A 22,221-nucleotide genomic window follows, 5' to 3' on the forward strand; every position below is an offset into this window, starting at 1 on the left:
TCATAATGCTGACTTTACAACAGCTACTGCCTATGCTAGACAGGAATGCTTGGTTAGTAACTCTAGTCTTAAAAGAGGCATACCTGCATATCCCAGTAAGGGAATCATGCAGAAGATACCTCTGCTTCAAAGCAGGTTTTTTGCATTACCAATTCTCTGCACTGCCCTTTGGCTTATCTACTGCACCCAGAGTCTTTACAAAGTGCCTGGCACCAGTAATTGCATTTTGCAGACAAAGAAGCATTCAAATTTATCCTTATCTGGACAAAGGACACTCTTCTTCAACATCTGGCGTTTGTAAAAAGGCTTTTAGCATGCCTAGGGTACACCATAAATGAAAAGAAATCACAACTGGTACCCTCTCAAAAAAATACATTCCTGGGTGCAAGCTTGAATACAACTGCCCTGATGGCTTACCTTACGCCAGACGAACAAAGGCAACTGACAACATACCTCAGACAAATGGCAACAAAAACCCAGTTATCTGCAAGACAAATTCTGCAGGCTTTGGGGTTCATGGCATCCTGCATTCTACTAATTCCATATGCGAGACTGCATATGAGGAAACTTCAATGGTACCTAAAAAAGTTTATTGAGTCAACACTGTCACAGTCTGGAAACAATGATTCCTCTCATTCCCTGCCTACAACAGGAGTTTCTTTGGTGGGCAGAGACATGTCACCAAAACAAGGGACTGTCATTCACTCTACCCCCTGCCACCCAAACCCTAACTACAGATGCATCAGACTATGCTTAGGGGGCCCACCTGGCGGGGAGATGCATTCAGGGCAAATGGAGCACAAACCAAATGCATCTGCATATCAATCAGAAAGAGCTGCTAGCTGTTCAGAATGCTCTGACATCCTTCAAGAACTTACTTCATCCAGGACAACTACTGATAAAGACGGACAACACCACAGTTATGTGGTACATAAACAAGCAGGGGGGTACACATTCCTACCCCCTTTGCAGACAAGCCATGGCCTTATGGAACACAGCTTTGACTTACCAAAATTGTCTTCAAGCTCAATTCCTGCCAGGAAAACAAAATACTCTGGCAGACAACCTAAGCAGAAATCTTATGGACCCGCACAAATGGAAAGTGGCTCCACAAATCTTCAGTATGTTAACATAGAAATGGGGGAGCCCAGACATAGATCTATTTGCCTCTCCCCAAAATTATCAGTTGGACAAATTCTGCACAAGAACTCAACATAAAAAAGCATGGAAAGTGGATGCCCTATCCTTCAGCTGGAAAAACCTGTCAGTCTACGCCTTTCCCCCCCTGCCTCTACTCTCCAAGGTCTTACTAAAAGACAGACTGGTACCCACTTCTAAGGAATATGTCTCAACTTCCTCCATGGTACTTGCCTCAGATACCTCATCTAGTGTCTCAGCAGAACAGTCAAATTCTGCACACTCAGCTCCAAACTCTGAATCTTGCAGCATGGCTGATCAATTAATTATTCAAACACCACCACTCGGTAATTCTGTGATAGATGTCATTTTGGAAGCCATAAGGCCTAGTACTAGAAAGTCTTATGCTGATAAATGGAAGAGATTCTGTGCTTGGAACCAAGCACAAGGAACAGACGCAAAGCCCAATATTCCTCAGATTTTACAATATTTGACTGAGATGCTTGACAAGGGCCTAGCTTTTTCTTCAATAAAAATCCATGCCTCTGCCATCTTGGCTCATTACAGCACAGAGCTTCCCCTCTTTTCTCATCCTCTGCTTAAACAATATCGTAGAGGGGCCAAAAATTTAAGGCATCCCAGAAGATCACCAACTCCTGCATGGGACCTCAATTTTGTGCTGGAAAAACTCACCCTGCCTCCTTTTGAACCAGCAGCTACTGCGGATATAAAATTTCTATCTTGGAAAACAGCTTTTCCCTTGGCAGTCACTTCAGCAAGAAGGGTTTCAGAACTACAGGCTCTCATGGCAGTGAAGCCTTTCATTATATTTTATCTGGACAGGGTGTCCCTCAGGACCAATCCTTCCTTTATGCCTAAGGTGGTATCCAGTGTGGCTCTTAACCAGACCATTCACCTGCCAATATTTTACCCAAATCCGCAGAACAAGGGGGAGCGGATTCTGCATTCATTGGACGTACACAGACAACTAAGATTCTACTTGAACAGGACCAAATCTCTAAGAAAGTCTGAGCAACTACTGGTAGCATTTGCTGTGAGGTCAGAGGGGAAGGCTATATCAAAGCAGACTATTTCTAAGTGGATAAGCCATTGCATTCGTTTCTACTACTTGCACCATGGTAAACCTGTGCCCAAGGAGATCAGATCACATTCCACCAGGGCTGCCTCTACTTCAGCAGCTTTAAGGACACTCTTCTTCAACATCTGGCCTAGCATGCCTAGGGTACACCATAAATGAAAAGAAATCACAACTGGTACCCTCTCAAAAAATACATTCCTGGGTGCAAGCTTGAATACAACTGCCCTGATGGCTTAACAAAGGCAACTGACAACATACTTCAGACAAATGGCAACAAAACCCAGTTATCTGCAAGACAAATTCTGCAGGCTTTGGGGTTCATGGCATCCTGCATTCTACTAATTCCATATGCGAGACTGCATATGAGGAAACTTCAATGGTACCTAAAAAAGTTTATTGAGTCAACACTGTCACAGTCTGGAAACAATGATTCCTCTCATTCCCTGCCTACAACAGGAGTTTCTTTGGTGGGCAGAGACATGTCACCAAAACAAGGGACTGTCATTCACTCTACCCCCTGCCACCCAAACCCTAACTACAGATGCATCAGACTATGCTTAGGGGCCCACAGATGCATTCAGGGCAAATGGAGCACAAACCAAATGCATCTGCATATCAATCAGAAAGAGCTGCTAGCTGTTCAGAATGCTCTGACATCCTTCAAGAACTTACTTCATCCAGGACAACTACTGATAAAGACGGACAACACCACAGTTATGTGGTACATAAACAAGCAGGGGGTTACACATTCCTACCCCCTTTGCAGACATGCCATGGCCTTATGGAACACAGCTTTGACTTACCAAAATTATCTTCAAGCTCAATTCCTGCCAGGAAAACAAAATACTCTGGCAGACAACCTAAGCAGAAATCTTATGGGCCCGTACAAATGGAAAGTGGCTCCACAAATCTTCAGTACGTTAACACAGAAATGGGGGACCCCAGACATAGATCTATTTGCCTCTCCCCAAAATTATCAGTTGGACAAATTCTGCACAAGAACTCAACATAAAAAAGCATGGAAAGTGGATCCCCTATCCTTCAGCTGGAAAAACCTGTCAGTCTACGCCGTTCCCCCCCTGCCTCTACTCTCCAAGGTCTTACTAAAAGACAGACTTCTAAGGAATATGTCTCAACTTCCTCCATGGTACTTGCCTCAAATACCTCATCTACTGTCTCAGCAGAACAATCAAATTCTGCACACTCAGCTCCAAACTCTGAATCTTGCAGCATTAATTATTCAAACAACACCACTCAGTAATTCTGTGATAGATGTCATTTTGGAAGCCATAAGGCCTAGTACTAGAAAGTCTTATGCTGATAAATGGAACAGATTCTGTGCTTGGAACCAAGCACAAGGAACAGACACAGCAAAGCCCAATATTCCTCAGATTTTACAATATTTGACTGAGATGCTTGACAAGGGCCTAGCTTTTTCTTCAATAAAAATCCATGCCTCTGCCATCTCGGCTCATTACAGCACAGAGCCTCCCCTCTTTTCTCATCCACTGCTTAATATCTTAGAGGGGCCAAAAATTTAAGGCATCCCAGAAGATCACCAACTCCTGCATGGGACCTCAATTTTGTGCTGGAAAAACTCACCCTGCCTCCTTTTGAACCAGCAGCTACTGCGGATATAAAATTTCTATCTTGGAAAACAGCTTTTCCCTTGGCAGTCACTTCAGCAAGAAGGGTTTCAGAACTACAGGCTCTCATGGCAGTGGAGCCTTTCATTATATTTTATCTGGACAGGGTGTCCCTCAGGACCAATCCTTCCTTTATGCCTAAGGTGGTATCCAGTGTGGCTCTTAACCAGACCATTCACCTGCCAATATTTTACCCAAATCCGCAGAACAAGGGGGAGCAGATTCTGCATTCATTGGACGTACACAGAAAACTAAGATTCTACTTGAACAGGACCAAATCTCTAAGAAAGTCTGAGCAACTACTGGTAGCATTTGCTGTGAGGTCAGAGGGGAAGGCTATATCAAAGCAGACTATTTCTAAGTGGATAAGCCATTGCATTCGTTTCTACTACTTGCACCATGGTAAACCTGTGCCCAAGGAGATCAGATCACATTCCACCAGGGCTGCCTCTACTTCAGCAGCTTTTCTCAGAGGGGTTCCAACAAAAGACATTCTAGAAGCTGTTACTTGGAGCTCTGTTCATACCTTCACAAAGCATTATCATTTGCCTCTCTTCTCCAAATCCAGGGCAGGCTTTGCCACTGCAGTCCTGCAGGGCCTTATAGCCGCTCCTAATGCTGTTTAGTTCCATCCTCCTATCCATAGCTTTGGGATTCTACCCAAATGTAGTGACTGCAACACTGAAACACGAAGAACATAGTATAGTTGTATACACTTACCATAAATGTAGATGTTCGAGGGTATTCACTGTTGCAGTCCGGGTTACCCACTCGCCATCCCCCTTTCTATACCTTTTCTTTCCTTCACTATACACTAAAGCCTTTGTGGTGTATTTGCTTTTAGATGAAGGTAAAGTTTATGTTGCTGAAAGTGCATTTATATATATTTCTGTTTACTTGTATATATATATATATATATATATATATATATATATATATTTTTTTTTTTTTTTTTTTTACTCCCCATTTGGGGGACACCTGACATCTGGGGTAAGAAAAACTGAATAAAATGGCGTCTGCTGCTTGTTTTATACCACTGACGACCTGACGTCATGGAAGAGGAGACAGCAACCGATACAGGACCCAAGACTTTGTTATTCAGGCCGACTGAGGGCAACCTGCCAGCAGATTACCCAAATGTAATGACTGCAACAACGAATATACTTGAACATCTACATTTATGGTAAGTGTAAGTTTCCTTCTCTTAGAGGAGTGAGTCTTGGTTTTGCTAGGGATGGCACGATCCATGCATCCTTGTAGGGGCTCATAGAGTGCATTTGTAAAGGTTTCTGCATCTTTGGCAGCGTTATCCTTTAGTGTGGGGGCTGTGAAACTTACCACCTCTGTCTTAAGTAAGGTGAAGTTTGCTTTAGAAAAGTTTTTTTAGTGTGGTTTCCTTAGTTGGGGGTGGTTGTGGGGTGTGGACATCCTGAGTGATTAGTTTATGGACTGATCTAACCAGTGATGACCTCCGGTGTGGAAAACCTGTCACCCATGTTGCTGATGACCAGGTCCAATATGTTTTCACCTCTGATAGGGGAGTTTACCAGCTGATCCAGGGCGTTTGAGTTGATAAATTCCAGGAAGTGCTGGGCCTGGGAATTTGTACTAGAGTAGTTTTCCCAGTGAATGGTAGGGTAATTGAAATCGCCCAATATCAGGGTGTTCGGTAGGAGCTTCATGTTTTCCCTTGTCTCTAGAAAGGTGGAGTGGTGGTCCTGGGTCATGGAGGGTGATCTGTAGCAGGCCACAATTTGCATTGCAGATTTGCCTGATGTTAGTTGCACATGGATGATCTCAGAGGTATCATGCTGCGCCACTAACCTGGAGGTGTAGGTATCCTTGATGAATATGGATACACCCCTCCTTTTGTGTTTTGGTCTGTGTTCTGCGGCTGAAACGTGTGGTATGAGTTGTAGCCTGGTAGTGCTGGGGTGCTCTCTGGAGCCTTGAACCAGGTTTCATTTACTGCACAGATGTCGACATTCTACATACTGAGGAGTGCTTCGAGCACGTGCATTTTGAGATTTAAACTCCTGGCATTGAGTAGCATAACCCTCAGGTTTTTGTTAATTGTGCTGTTTATGGAGGTGGGTTTGACTTTTGAGCATTGCCTAAAAAAGGCAGTATGGGGCAACAAGAGCCTTGGCCAGTATTCGAAAGCCTAGGGGGTGACAAGTGCAAGCAGTCTCTTGCGAAGCAACGCGGCTTGTCGAGCATGTCGTCCCAGGCTGACAGACATTGGATCCCCTTTGAATGACACCAGAAGCTTAGCCAATTGTTGAAATTGATCATTTTTTCTTTATATTGAGGTATCATTCTTGGTGAGGGCAGGATGCTACTCAGGGTCAGGGTCATACCAGCCTGGGCTACATGATCAGAGAGCTCTTCCATGTCTCTTTTCATGTAGTCCATGGAGGTATGTCTCAGGTCATTCACACCAACATGAGCAATGACAGAGTCATATTTGTACTTGTTCTGGAGTGACCTGAGTGCTTGTGTTATCTGGCGGATTCTGGCTTTCGACAGGCAGCTAACAGTAACCTTCTGCTTGTCCAGCCTAGTGAGTGGGACATCAGTGTGCCTGACTATAGTCACCTATTACTAGTGTGCTAGGTATGTTATTTCACCTTAAGGGCTGTGATTGTGCAGCACACTGATGTTGTGTTTTGTGTGTTGTCTGGTTTGTGACGGGAAGTGCAGGTTGTCTGCTTTGGAGGTCTCTGATGCTTTTGCAGGTTTTTATTTAGAGTCTCCGAGTATGATTTTGTGTATTTATATGTATTCTTTGTCAGTACTGTTTTAGTAGGTCTGTGTGCAGCTGGAGTTATGGTGCAAGTGTCTAGTGATACTAACACATTCAACAAAGTATAGATAAAGGGATGTGGACTCCGCAAAAGGCCAGCCTTCACTGTCCTTAAGAGGAGGACAGTTCTTCTAGTGTCAAATATCCTTCAGGAATTCCTTTCCCAGGGTGTGATTTCTATTCATACAGACAACACATCAGTATTACAGTATATCAACCGGCAGGGAGGAACGTTTTTGACATTTGTGCTGCTGCTACATGATCTGTCTTATGCATCTGTGCTAAGCATTACAAACTGGGACATAATCTCTGGGTCAAGATCCTCCTTTGGATCTTCAGTTCTCAAGGACATCCTGCCATGATTCCACCCCAAGTTCTGGTAGCTGGGGATTCTGTCTCAGTCAGTGTGGACAGGTAGGGTAGTCCCAATATACACAACCCTTATACCAGGAAGCCATGAGTGTGTGATGGGTGATGTTTTCCCAAGCATTTTGGCAATTATGCACCTCTCAGAGTGGGCCAACAGTTTAGCAAAGAGGCATGGCAAATGTATTCTGATGCATCACTTTTGCTTCCCCATTGAACAGTGGATGCAGCAGTTTCTTTGCTTTGATCATTCCACAGTGACAGTCACCCATAAGATGCACTAGCCCATCAGTGGCCTCCTGAGCTGCTCTACACCCTTCACCTATTGTTTCTAATGACAGAGTTACTTCAGAAAGCATTGCTGTGCAAGGTCTCGTTCATCATCATAGCCTCTTTCTGTATGAGAAAAATCTAGTTCTCAGTGCTGTGGCTTCCCCAGAAGAAGAAGCCTTGGTGTCTAGATCCTGAACCAAATTTCCTATCAGACCTATCTGGAGAGCCTCACCTACTTATCTCTCAAATTGGACAGCGTGATTTCTCCAGCAGTTCCAATATTGTCAGGGGTCCTTCTTTCCCTCCTAGAGTGATTCAGATCCTTTTTCTGAGAAAACTTCTACTCTTAAAATTTATATGACTAAATGGAACAGATTTTCCCTTTGGACCCTTGGATCCTTTTTCTGCCCCAATTCTCTCAGAGCTACAGTCTCCAGGTCACTTTTTCTTTGATTCCAGCTTTTAAATACTCCACCATCAAAGTTCATTTAGCAGCTATTTCTGATCTGCACCAGGACTTTAAATCTCTAACCTTATTATCCAAAAAATTATGTAAAGCCTTTGTAAAAGGCAGCTTTCTTCTGGGACCACCACTTAAAGACCCCATACCTCCCTGGGATATAACACATTGATGGCCATCCATGTCACTGTTGCAGTATTCTTTATCAAAGGTATTTCCTACCAAGGGTAGCTCAACGTCCAGCCAGTATATCAAACCTTATGATTTTATAGACATTGTGTGTCACACTTGTGCCCGTAGGGCTTAAAGGTGACATACGTACCTCAGAACGTCTTTGCTGCCAGTCTGATTGCTATCATTGATTGGCAATCTGAATGCTCCTTCTGTGCTGGTTACCCAGACATGTTTTACATAAGTGTCCCATTGGGGTTTCTTCTTATTTTTTTTTGCTTTTTAATTTTTGTGAGTTTACATGTCATCCAGAAATGAAAAATGTCAGTGTGGGGAAAGACTCCCCATAATGATCATCATGAGCATTGTCTGTTCTGTGTGGGTTCTTCTCATGACCATACACATTGTTCCATCTGCCAAGAGTTTCTCCCTAAGACCCTACTTAGTCCTCTCTTTTTGTTGTCTATTTACCTGGAGAACCAGCGTCTTAATTTGGCACAGGGTGCCATGACAAAATGTTCCCATCCCAAAGGTCAGCCATCTGCCAAGAAAAAGGCCAAGAAACTCTGGTCTGATTCAGCTGCTGCCCCGCGTCTCCCAGATATCTGTCTTGAGGATAGTGAAAGTCCAGAGGATCGCCTGGTTGTTATGAAGATTCCTCTGCCACAACCCTGTTGGAGGCCTGCATTGATCCAGCTTTTTGCATGTCCTCGGAGGCTCTGTAGATATTTGTTCCACATGTTGAGGAGGGAACCTTGGTTGACTTTATTTATTTATTTGTTTGTTTGTTTTACATTTGTTGACTCGGATAGTCTGACTGGATACATGTCCATTTTCAGCAGAAGCCCGGGGAGAAAAGCTCTACACAGTAATGTGATATATACAGTACAACAGACAGACAGTTTATAGAATACATGAGACACACTGTTTATACAAATTTTAAATCAGAAATTAGCAGTATACAAGGGTAGGACAAAAGATAGAAGATAGAATTATGAAATTCTTCATTAGGACACTTAGTATGCATAATACAATTGAGTTAGAGTCTTTGAGACACAGAGATGATGCTAGTCAGCATTAGAGCAAGGGCATAGCCAGTGTGATTTAAAATAGTTTTTGAGATTTTCTTTGAATAGTATAAGTGAAGGTTCAAGAGTAAGGTCAGCAGGGAGCTGATTCCAGGTTTTACCATCTGAGTTGGCAAACAAGGCTTCACCAGCTGTGTTGTTGGATTTGATTGTTTGGATAAATAGTCTATTGGATGAGAGGAGTTTAGGTGCTTACTATATGGGCTGACAATATTTTTGAGTGCTGGTGTATTATCAGGGTGGTAGGGAGCTTTATGAGATGCTATGAGCTGGGTAATCTGTAGTAGGAAAGGTAGTTCAAGCCACCCTAGAAGATTTAGATTGTGACAGTGGTGAGTCGTATAGGCTGAACCAGTGGCAAATCTAGCTATGTGGTTGTAACAGTGGAATAATTTGTTAATTTCAGTTATGCACAGGCTTGTGAGTAGAGGGGAGGCATAAAGGAGGGTGGACAGGAGATGAGAACAGGCAATTGCATTTCTGGCAAAAGGAGTGAAGAAGGGTTTGAGCTTGTAAAGGGATCCAAGTTTTTTGTTTATGGTTTTGATGGTGTGATTGACATGTGCATCAAATGTAATGTTATTGTCTATTATGACTCACAGGAGTTTGGTTTGGGCTTCAGGGGAGATGATGGTCCCTTTGTTAGATGGTTGGACTTATAAGTGGGAGTGAAGAGGAGAAACTTTTTTTTTATGGTTTAATAACAAATAGTGATTAGTGAGCTAGTTTTCAACAGTATTGAAAGTACTCTGGGTTGAAGACTGCAGATCTGCTTGTGAGGTGGCTGAGCAGATCAGCATGAAATCATCTGCATACTGAGTACAAGTTGCCTTAGGAATAATGGTGTGGATGTCATTTATAAACTTGGAGAACAGAAGGGGTCCTAGTATTGAGCCCTCTGGGACTCCTAAGGAGATGGATAGACAGGATGATAGCTTATCTTGCCATAGGACTGCCTATTGGCATCCAGATAGGATTGAAACCACTGGAGAGAGTGGTAGTCTAAGGAGAAAGCTTTCAGGGTATGGATGAGTAACTGATGGTTAACCATGTCAAAAGCCTTGGATAGATCTAGAAAGAGAGCGGAGGAAAGTAGGTTGCTATTATGGTTATGGTTAATGACATTAGAGAAAGAGAGAATAGCTGAGGTGGTGCTGTGGAATAGCCAGAAGCCGTGCTGAGTTAGCCAGCAGTTTATCTTGAATTAGGTGATGCATGAGTTTTTTATGGACACATTTTTCCATTATTTTAGCTAGTGGAGATGGAATGGCTATGGATCTGAAGTTTGATAGTTCTATGGAGCTACCACCTTTATGTAGCGATATAACATGGGATACATTCAAAATTGAAGGGACGGAGGCTTCAGATAAGGGTCTATTTATCAAGATTGAAATTGGGTAGGCTATGAGGTCAGCAGCCTTTTGCATTTACTTTGATGGGAGGAGGTTGGCAGCCAGAGTGGTAGGCTTTAATTTATTGATAAGACTTCAGATTAGAGTGATGGGAACAGGTTGAATGCTAAAGGAGAGAGGGGTATTAGGTGTGTCAGTATCTAAGATAGAGGAGGTGGGAGTGAGTTGGCTGGCCAGGGTCTGAATAGTGTCTGTGAAGAAGCTATTGAAGGTATTTGCAGTGTCTACTGGCGAATCATGAGTAGAGGCTAAAGGGATGGGAGTAGAAGTATGTCCTGGGCGAAGTAGCTTATTTATGCCAGCCCAGAACTTTTGGAGGTTATGTTTTTTCTGTTGCAGATGGTAATAGAAGTTCTTCTTGTCAAGAGTAATAGATTTTTTGGTATTGTTCCTTAATTGTCGGTATCTAAGTTGATGTTGTGGGTCTTTTGTAGCATGCCAGGTGGCCCATGATTTATTTCTAAGTATGATTTTAGATTTTGTGTCTTATGAGAGCCAAGGTGCTGATTTAGTTTTGGTTCTGATGGAGCGGGTAGGGGCATGGGAGTCGAGGATGGCAAGGAATGTGTTATTGAAGTATTCCACTGCATCATCCAGTGGAAATATTTCAGAGGGACCGAAAGAGATACTGCAGATACTTGTTCGGAAGGAGATTCCTGATATGTTGCTTGTGTGTAGATAAGGGTCTGAACTTCCTAAGGTATTTAGGGCAGGCATGCCTCAGAAGAAAAAGCAAAAAAACAAGCACGTTTCCCCTGCTACTAAGGATTCTCAGGGTGAATGGCAGGATTTTACCCAAGGGTTATTTAATGCACTGTTGGCCTTAAAACCTCCACAAGGAGTTTCTGTCCTTGCTTCACCCTGGTTGTCAACCCCATTTTAGAGAATTCAGATTTTGATGGAGTCTATGGCATACTTTTCTCATATTCCTTCTCCTTTGGATTATGGACCACCACCACCTGTGTCCCTAAGTCTCTTATCATCACTTTCTGTTTTTAGTGTTACTGCCACCTATATGGTAATTCATGGATACATGTTTTTCAAAGGGCAGTCATCTCAAACTTTCTGTACACTGTAGAGAGATGCAAAACAAAAGTGACCCTGTACTTCGAACCTGAGGTACTCACTTGTGAGCTGCTCTGGGCTGGCTGGAGTCGCGGCTACTTTTGCAGTGTGTCTGGAGCTACATTTGAGCAGTGGGCCATTTTACAGTGTGGGTTCTATCAGTTGCTTATTTAGTTTATCTATGATTCCAGAGTGGAGTGGGGTGGGAAAGGCAAGTCAAAGGTCCAGAGATAGGCTGTGTGGGGTGTGGTGTCAACCCATGGCTCTGGGGACTGACTCGAAATTCAACCAGTTCCCTTGTCTCAGGAGAAAGATTCTGATTCAAAGAAACTGATCAGGTTCAGGGGAGTTGGTGTTTGTTTTGTTATTGTTGTTGTGTTGAGTTTCCATGGGATACGGGCGTTTTGTTTATAAGTTCATGATAATACGACGGATGGCTCCGGGTAGATAAGGATGGGATCAGATCCCCCTGGATTTTGAGATCCATATGGATCCCTCTGAGCCCGCGATGAAGCCCACCACCTAGAGATGCTAAACAGTGACAACATGATTGGGTAGGTGCCGTGCCAGGTGTAGTTCATGTAGTACACAGCCGGGATGTCATCTGGTACCATAGATGCTGTATTCTTGGCTTTAGACTCTGAAGAGGAGGATTCTATTAGTCCAGATTCTCACATGGAAGAACTCTCCTTTGTGGAATACTATCTGTCATATGACGGAGTATTTTGAATGGGACTGTTCTCAGATTACTGATATTCAAAAGTATTATGAGCTCCTCCAGATGAAATCCCCTACGTCCTCTGCTGTACCTCCAGTCTTGTCTGCCCTTCTAGATACCTTTTCAGCTGCCTGCTCTGCTCTGGATTCTCAGCCTCCAGCCCCTAAGAAACCTGATAGATTTTACAAGGTGCCCAATGAATGTAAGTTCCTCTACAAATGTCCTTCTGCTGACCTTTCTGTAGTGTGTCTCTCTTCTGGCTAACACTGTAAACTTTTACCTTCTACTTAACTATCCCTTCAGACAAGAACAGTGGAGCTATGGAATGACTAGGCAAAAAAGTATGTGCTCCTCCCAGTCCCACCTTTGCCTTTTGGGCAATTATCAGAACCATATGACCTGGTATGTTTCAACCCTTCTTTCTCAGGATTTACAGGCTATCTCAGACCTCCCCGATTCTGAAATGAAGGCCTTGGCTTTCTCTTTACTGGGCTGTACTTATTAGGTATCTCACCACTATATTAAATGTAGTTGTGATGCAGGTGATGTCTCCTCTAGGGCTACTGCTTTTAGCTCTGTTTTGAGATGTTATTCTTACCTTTATCTACAGCTCTTGCCTGATATCAAGGCTAAATTGTTAGATGCTCCTCTCATCAATAAGAACTTGTTTGGTTCTGCTGCTGCTGAGCTTTTCAAGTCTTTTCAGGATTAAGGTAAGGCCTTGCAGGAATTGAAGCATATTTTTCTCTCTCCTATTCCTAAGCTCCAGAGGAATTACCCATCTAAATCTGTTTTTGTTCACAGGCAGTCTAGCTCTCCTTCCAAAGGTAAGAAGAGTTTTGGGTGGGTTCTTTCCGCTAAGTTTACTCAGACTCTTACTTCTCAGAAACTTTCTTTTCAAGACAAGCCAGGTTCTATCTGACTGTTTGCTTCCCCATTTCTTGAGACAGTTCCCTTATCATTCATCTTTCCCTGTCTCTTCCCAGTTGGTTAAGGGTCACTCAAGACTCTTGTGTTCTGTCCATCATCTGTCAGGGATATTTTATGGTATGGCAGTCCTTTCTGGGCCTTTCTCAGCTCAACACCTTTTTGAAGGTCCATTCCTTTTGGATGTTATCCCTTCAAATTCTGCTTCCTGTTCTAAATGTAGATGTTGGAGTGTATTCACTGTTGCAGTCTTGGTTTCCCTCTCTCCATCCCCCTTTAACATCTTCCCCTAGGGAGGCACAAGTTTCGTAAGGTGGCTCTTAGCCACAAGGACAGGAAGTCTTTAAAGTCTGCCAACTCATTACACTCCCAGAAAATATGTTCTCAGTTACCTCTTTCTTCCCAGTCACACCTCCAACATTTGCTGTATACCTGAGGAAAAATTCTCTGGAGTCTACTTGAGGTATAAAAATACTTATATAAACATTTCCAGGCAAAAATCCTAAATCTTCTAGACGCATATTTGGGAGGCATATATATTATCCCCCTTGTTTCTTTGTGAATTACTCATGCATTCTCTAGTCCCAATCCATTCTAACCACCTCTGATTGATTCTTGTAGTTAACATGCAATATTTTACATGCTGTATTAATTATTCCTTTTTAACAGCACCTTCTGTTCTAGATTCTGCTAAAAATGTTATCACTGCTGGTCTTTCATTTTGGACCCCCTTATTTATTTCTCTTTGCCTGTACTCTGATATCAATCCTTGATGGGGAAGGCAGTCTCTAATCTGCAGTCCAAATAATTTGTTAGCATCTTCCAATTCTGTTGGCATTCCCTTTGTCGTTATTTGCTCCCAATACCTTGGCTCCTTTGCCAGTTTTCTCCAATAAATTCCAGCCCCCTCTTGCCTGTTTTCTGTATCCCTAACTGCAGTCATCCTTATCAGCAGAATCTCCTTTCTCCATTCCAGTGTTGGCTTAGTTCTTAGAATACTTTTTACAGCTTAATGAATATAGTATTCTGTATGATTATTGTTATTCTCCTTAAAGATTTGCATCCAAAATCCCAGTCTCTCTTGTTTCTTGAGCTTTCCCCTGTTTCACCATCATCCCTTTCCACTTTGAATTATAGGTTTCTGCTTGTACTGTTTATAGGAGCCGTAATTGTCTAGCTCTGAAATACTCCTTCAAATCAGGTAATCCCAGTCTACCTTGTTCTGTCGGAAGAATCAGCTTATTCCACTTGACTACTGACATCTTCCCCTGGTTATCAGTGTTCTGTTAATGTCAAATGTTTGCTTCCCCTCCACAAAGCCATATTTATTTATTGACCGGAAAAGTCCACTGGGTCAGAAACCCATTTTCAGTGGAGGCCTGGGGAGAAAAGCCCCATTTACAGTAAAACACAGCAAGTAGATACATTTTACATTGTTTAAAAGTATGATTTTTATAAAATTTCAGTAGCTAGTAATAAGTAAAAAAATTTACAGTCAGTTTAAGTATAGGCATTGGATATTCACTTAGTGGCAATCTGTTCATATTTATACTCTGATAGGAGAGAGGCTAAAAACAGTGTTATTTATATTAATATATAAATTGATGTAAAATGCAGATTAATGAAAGTTAGCTGGTTAAAAGTTGTTAGTTAAGAATACAGTCCAGTTACAATAGAAGCCTAGGATTAGTTCTAAGGTGGCATTAGATTTGGGCCACAGTGTTCTAAAAAGAGAAGTACCAACATTGATCCATATCTATCAATTTTGGCATCACTTTTTCCATTTGTTTAGCCATTGTAGACATAAACACTTTATAATCATGGTTTGTATTGAATCTGGGCCTGTATGAAGGTGAATCTGATAGGTCTTTACCCTGTTTAGGTATTACACCCACCACTTCTTTCTTCCAGGATGTTGATGCTTCTCCTTTTAGCAATACTGTTAAACAAATCCTTCCACATCTTTCAGTTTTCCTTCTAGCTTCTGAACTTCCACAGGAATACCATTTATTCCTGGGGACTTTCCTGTGGATTGATTATACATCACCATACCTCATCTCCACCTATCCTGTTAGTAATTGAACCTTGGTTGCCTGTAACCTTGGCATATTTAATTCTTCCATAAACATTTCCATTTGTACCTTTTCTTGATTTCCGTATTTCTCTGCTTTATACAGACTTTCATATAATTTCCGAAATGTTTCTAGTACCTCTACAGGATCTCGTGTTATCTTCCTTGCTATAGGCTTCCTAAGCTTGGTGACAGCCCTTTCTACTTTCTTTTGCCAGAGTCGTGCTAAAAGTTTTTGTGCTCTAAAGTTATTATCAAAAAACAGTTGTGTAAAAGCAGTCTTTCTAAACTCATGCATATTTTAGAGGTAATCCCTTATTTTCTGTTCAGCATTCTGCAGTTGCTCTTCCTCTTATTCTGTGAGATTCCCATATTCTTCAGTACTTAAAACATTTGTCAGTCCCTCTAAATAGTTTTTGTTACTTGGTAATCATATTTACCTTTCTTTTATTTCCACCCAGTTTAATTTAATCCCACTCCCTAGCTATATTTTCAGAAGAAATGTATATCTTCTCTAATAGCTCCTGAATAATTTCCACTACCCATTCCTTAAATTCCTCTCTTTTCAACAGATAGGTATGAAAATTTTTTTTCATTATCCAGTGTTTTTTATTTTATTATTATTAGCACATTATCTGAATTTCAGGGTGTGTATCAAGTCTTTCAATTAAATGTACATGTTCCTGTGAAATATAAATTCTGATAAGCCTAGTCCAGGTTTTTGTATCTTGGGGAATAATATGTAAATTCATTCCGAACTCCTAGTACTAAATTCACATCTTCCATGCCCGATATTTTCCTAAATATTTTCAAAAGTCTATCATCCTTTGTTATATTTTCCCTTCTGGGTCCCTCAGGCACATCTTCACTGCTGCAAATCAAATTCCAGTCCTCACCTATAGGTAATATTCCTTGCTGAAAGCTGATTATTTTTCTCAGAATTTTCTTAATTTTTATTATAGCTCTTTTGGGTGGAGTATAAGTACATGCCACTGTAATCCTCCTCCCTTGCCAGTAACCCCTTAGTACAAATCCACCATTATTATCTTTTTTGTCTTCTTCTATCACTGTTGGAGCTCCTTTTGTAGTTAGTGTAAGTACTCCTGTTTTCCTTTGTCCCAGGTATACTTCTGAATAACCATCCCAAAAAAAACATTATCAAATTCACATGTTCACTTCTTTCCAAGAGGCTTCTGTAGCATAGGTATGTGCACTCTACATTTTAATATAGTTCACTACTCTTTCTTTTTTGTATTTATCTGTGAGACCATTGACATTTAAAGACATTACAGAAAGCATCTTTGTGTTAAAAAGTTATTATTCCCACTGTTTATGTGTAACAGCTTTTATTCCCACCGTTTACGTGTAACAGCTTTTATAAGTGTCTCGTTCCAGCTTTTATATTACACACGTACACTGGCAGGTTGATCTTTTATACAGTTGTTTAAAAAAAACACACACACCCAATATCCCCCTGAAACCTGTTAACTTAATACTAACACACAAAACCATGTACGTATTCAAATATTGAAGCTTTATCCTCCTAATAGCAACCAAGTGTCCCAAACTGACAGCCACACTCACATACTTTGGTTAACCTAAAAGAAAGGTTATCCATGCTAAGACACATGGTACAGCCTGTGCTTCTACTAAGTGCTACCTGGTTTTGTCTTATTTTTATAGCTCTCCCAGATGGGAAAACATGTGAATGCATTCAGAAAACAATATCTTATAGCCCTTTCTCTTTACCAGATTGTCTCCATGGAGACATGAGGAATAGATACACAGTTGCTACTAAAAGCATGCATTTATCTTTTTAGAAAAAGGCTTTATACTCTTCAATGTTTTTTTTTCATTTTTCATTTACTTGCTTTCTCATAAAACGTGTTACTTGATCAAGCTAAGGGCCTTAATCCAGCCATTCCCATATGCAAGAATAAGAAAAAGTACATCAGTTTTTCTTTTTCTTGCTCTTTTGACCATACTTTTTTACACTGCAATGCCTACATTTCTTAAAACTGAAAAGGAGAATGAGAGAGGAAGGGAGAGAAAAAAGAAAAATTACACTTAAAAATAACTGGGACAACATTACTTTATAGCATGCAAAGAAAATCATGCACTATAAAATATTACTATTAAGAAAAAAAATGTTTTACTTGCAGTTAACTTTCTCCCTCCTCTTCCCCTCTCTTTAGTATTTTTCTCAACATTAATGACATGAAGTAAGGCATATGCTGTAGAGTCCCCTACAAGTTTTACAAAGTCAAAAAAGTCCAGTATTTCTAGAATTTCTTGTTCTTTCATGTTTCACAAACATAATTACTGCTTTGTAATCACACATTTGTCAATTTTCAAGTTGCTAGTTTTATTCCTGTTCATCTCCATCCCCAAATCCTTTCTCTCCTTCATTTCCAGTGTACTGTTGATTCTTGTTGCCAACTTTTTTTCCTTCTCACAAGCATTTTCTGTTGAAACATTGGAAAAGGTTTCACTGGCGCATTCTCTCTGTGGTCTTTATTACTAGAAGAACAAGAAGCAGAATCTCCTTCTGTTTCACAGCTTACTTATTGTTGGACAGACTTTTGTATTTTCTTCTTAGCATGTACTGCATCGAAATGATTTTGTCCTTCCAGGAAAGAATATTTTGAAGATAGCTGGGTTACAGCAGTTGGAATCTTACACCTGCTTCTCGACATTCACTGAATAGTGGAATAAATTTACTCCTCTTCTTCCTGGTGTGCAGTGAGTAATCATTCTCCACAAACACTCTGCTATCCGTTACATTAGTGCTTTGTCCTTCTGCCATTTTTGCCAAAATCACCTCCTTCTGCTGGTAGGACTGCATCATTACTGTTAAAGTAGGTTGCTTTCTCATGGCCAGGTTTGGAGCTTACACATGATGCTCCCTTTTAATTAACAAGTGGAATAACAGTCCAGTTGCTCATTTATGCTTTCATAAAATTAATACAGTCTGTTACTTCCAGCTTCTCTGGTACAGCAGACAATCTCAGGTTTTCTGTATGTGCTTCATCCTGTAATCCTGTTATTTTTTGAAACATGTCTTCTTGAGTAGTCTCATGTTCAGCCAGCCATTTTTTCACTTCAACATCTGATTTTTGCAGTTTTATCACCTCATCTGAATATCTAAAGCTGCTTCCATTTTTCCCAACCTGTTGCTATTTGAGTTTATATATTCCATCAGTGTTTTGTTTATTTTAAACAGGCCTGTGTGCAGTTGTCTTGTATTTTCCTCTAGGTTACTGGAAATCATGTCAGAAGCTTGCACTGCTTTTTGCTGAATAGCTGCAGTACTCTTCTCAGTCAGTATTTTTCCTCTCCTTTTGTAGCTGATTTTCTTTCAGGTCCTCCATATTTCTTTTTTCCTGGCACCCAGGCAGTGTACTTACAAGCTAGTTCCTGAAATTTACCCAGAAATATCAGTCCATTGGCTTTCTCTTCTGAGTTTCTGTTTTCACAGAGAGAGCTAGGATTAATCTGTTGTTTAGTGTGCAGCCATCTTGGAAAATCCCTCCCAAGTTTCCTTTTGAGCTTTTGTAGTATTCCTTCAGTGAATGAACTGCAGCAGTGATATGGAAGGACATAGTACACTTGTTTAAAATCTTACCATAACAGTAGATGTCATTCTCTTTACTGTTGTAGTATTCACTCCCTCTGTCCTCCCTTTCTGCTCTTCTCTTTTTCTTTTTTCTCCTTCTGAATGTACAAGTTCCTCCTTATTCCTTGGACTGTTCCTCTTAGGCTTTTCATTTCTGAGGAATGTATGTATATACATCACCTTTATGCCTTATGGATTGAGTGGGGAGCATATTTGTGACATGCAATATTTATAAAATCATGAGGCTTTGGTTTACTGGCCAGACACTGGATTACCCTTGCCAGGAAATCCCTTTGGTAAAGAATACTGCAACAGTGACGAGGACATGTGCTGTTATGGTAAGATTTTACACAACTGTCCTTTCTGGAAGCATTGACTTGTTCACCCTTTGAGCTGAACTCTTTATCGACTTAATGGTTCTGTATGGAAGACCTTGTTTTTAGTGGGTATTACTTCAAGCAAAATGAGTATTGGAGCAGCAGCCACAATCAGCAAAACCTCCATACTTAGTCTTCCACAAGGATAGAGTTTCCCTCAGATCCATTCCCTCCTTTAATATCCAGGATTGCTTCAGAATTTAATCTAAATTAGGCTATCAGTCTTACAGTCTTTTTTACTCAACCATTCCAACAAAGGAGAATACTTGCTGAAAACATTTGATGTTCATAGGTAGCTGTGATGTTGTTTGCATCATGCAAACAGCTTTCAGAAAAGATGGCCAGCTTTCATTCCCTTCTCCTCTTCCAGACTTTGTCAGAAAGTTTCCAAAGTCAGTTTGTCCAGATAGTTGTCCACTACATAATGTTGATACATCATGCCAGCAACAAAACCTTATCTAAGCTTAAGGTACAGTCTGCATTGTCTATTGCAACTTCCATGACCCTTTTTAAAAATTCTACTGTTGATACTGGTGCTGCTGCATGATCTACCTTACACATCTCTGTTAAGTATTACAAACTATATTGAGATCCTCCTTTGGAACTGAGATTCTCAAGGGCATCCTGTCATGATTCCACACACATTTTTGGTAGCTGGGGATTCTGTCCCATCAGCTGACGTGGCAAGCCCCCCTGCACCCCCCCCACACTCTTTAAATATACCAACTCCGAGACTGCACTACAGTGCAGTAAAGGGAAATCTTCCCTTTCCACACTGAACGGAGATCTCTGTTAACACGTTCAAACTTTTAAAAGTTTGAACATATGGGTTCGACCATATGGCGTTCGAACTTTTAAAAGTTCAACAACGTAATATGTACCTGGTAACCATTGATACAGAAGTTAAATATTTACAGTGACACTAGATCGTGGTTATACCTAGTCTGTCCACTTTGACAACCTGCCCATCTTCCTCCTCCAAATTCTGAAGTTTTCTTCATCTTTGGACAGATCTTATGTACCTAACCTGAAGCCTGTTCCCTTTGTCTTTTAGTTCCCTTTAGGATTTAGGCTGCAAACTCAGTCTAACAGCTACAGGGTAGAACAGGAGCATCATGGGTGGAGAGCTGAATTTCGGGCTCCAGAGAGTTTGTAGATGGCTGTCTATTTATATCACAGTGTAGATGTTCTTGTCAAGTTGGTCAAGACTTCCAATAGATTTGGTGAGCATGTGATCAAATATGCTTATAATGCCAAAGTTTCATCCCACAGAGCATCAGACCATACTTAGTTGAAGTTCCAAGTTTGTTGTAGGTTTGCTCAAGCTTCTCTTGTGGATTTCTTTTTAAATTCAGAAACATTCCTTGGGGAGAAAGCCTCACAGATTTCAGAAGTAGAATAGGGGAATGCAGAAAAACAAAATCAAGAAAATGTTGACTTTGTATAGGCCTTACAACAAGAATTTTTCTTTTGAGTTATAATTTTTTTTAGAAATGTTAGTGAAAGAAAGACAAAAAAATGGACCAAAGCACTGTGCAGAAAATAAAAGAAAGTCTGTACTTCCCGAATTGAAAGTTCATATGCAGCCTCTTATTCCACAGGTTTTAATCATTCATCATGCAAGTCAAAAGTTTTCTCATTTCTTAGGCAATTGGGTTTTATTAGTGAGAGACTACTGTGTGTTAGATTTCATCTGTCAAGGATATCCAGAAGAATTTACTTCTGTCAAATGTGCCCACCACACAGGAAGTTGCCTTTCCACGGCCAGAAATTAGTTAAAAAGCTAGCAGTAGAGCAAGTTCCACCACCTTATTAAGGGATAGGTTTCTTTTTTTTTTTTTCAAATATAATTTTTATTGTTTTCACATAAATTTACAACATAACAGGTCATGGGCATTCAGAATTGCCAATTAGCTGAAACACCTGGTGTTAAAAAGGGTCATTTGCATATATCTCATGGGCCTCTGATTCAAGAGATTTGAGAGGTCACTCAATGGAAGTTCCAGCTTGGCTGGAGTTTTCATTTAGTTTTAGTTTTTACAGATTTTTTTCTGTGTGACCTTCTCACTCATTGTTTTAGTTTGTTATTTGGGATATTTGATAATGGACATCAGCTGGGTATAACAGCTCTGTGTTTCTTATGCTTAGTCAAACACTCTACTTGTGCTGTGCTGATGAGGTCATAACAAGGCCGAACTATGCATATCCACAGCTAGTAGGGTTTGCCTTTAATGGCATGAAATTGTTCATTAAAATAACAAAACAAGTCATGGGCATTCAGAATTGCCAATTAGCTGAAATATCTGGTGTTCATAAGGGTCATTTGCATATAACATCTGTAAAACAAATGTAATCATTTATTGAGTATCCTTTATTAAGGCTGACCAGCTCCTTTTATAATGTACAGAAAGCACTACATTACTTAACTATATACACTGTCTACATTATGATGTCAACATATTGTCTATTAACTCCATCTTAGGCTTTATAGAGATAGATGGTATAAGTTCACTAAAGGAAGAAAAATACAACACGGAAATGGGATGGTTCTTTATAAGATCCTTAGTGTTGTATACTTGGACCTGTTCCTACAATGTCTAATGTTTATGTATCTGATAATGTATCCATTAGCTTCTTCCAATATTCCAGGTAGTGGATGAGTTTCCTTGTTTTTTTTTATAAATAATTTACTTGCTAGTAGGTATTTCATGGCTAAGACTTGAAACTCTTCCAATAATATGTTTGACTTGCCAAACCAGTTTCTTGGAATGTAGAATTTTAATAGGGCACATAAAGTTATTGCGATGTGTATTTCCATAAGCATGATGCTGTCCGGCATTATGTGAAGTATTGCTGTTTCCCAAGATGGTGTTGTTTTAGTGTATCCTTTTTTTTTGTAATTTGAATCTTAAGGAACACCACAGCTTGTAGACATTGTTGCAACTCCAAAATATATGTAAGGTGTGTGCTATTATTGTGAGGCACTATG

General features: G+C 40.6%; 1 protein-coding gene across 1 annotated transcript in view; it reads left to right on the plus strand.

The window, feature by feature from the left end:
• The window catches only part of ATP6V1H (ATPase H+ transporting V1 subunit H), a gene marked incomplete in the record, with an annotated part of 1,920,819 nt that overhangs the window by 1,136,402 nt on the left and 762,196 nt on the right, over nt 1-22,221 (plus strand).

Source organism: Protopterus annectens, chromosome 3.part0 (genome assembly GCF_019279795.1).
Source record: "Protopterus annectens isolate FY-2018-M chromosome 3.part0, PAN1.0, whole genome shotgun sequence".
NCBI lineage: Eukaryota > Metazoa > Chordata > Ceratodontiformes > Protopteridae > Protopterus > Protopterus annectens.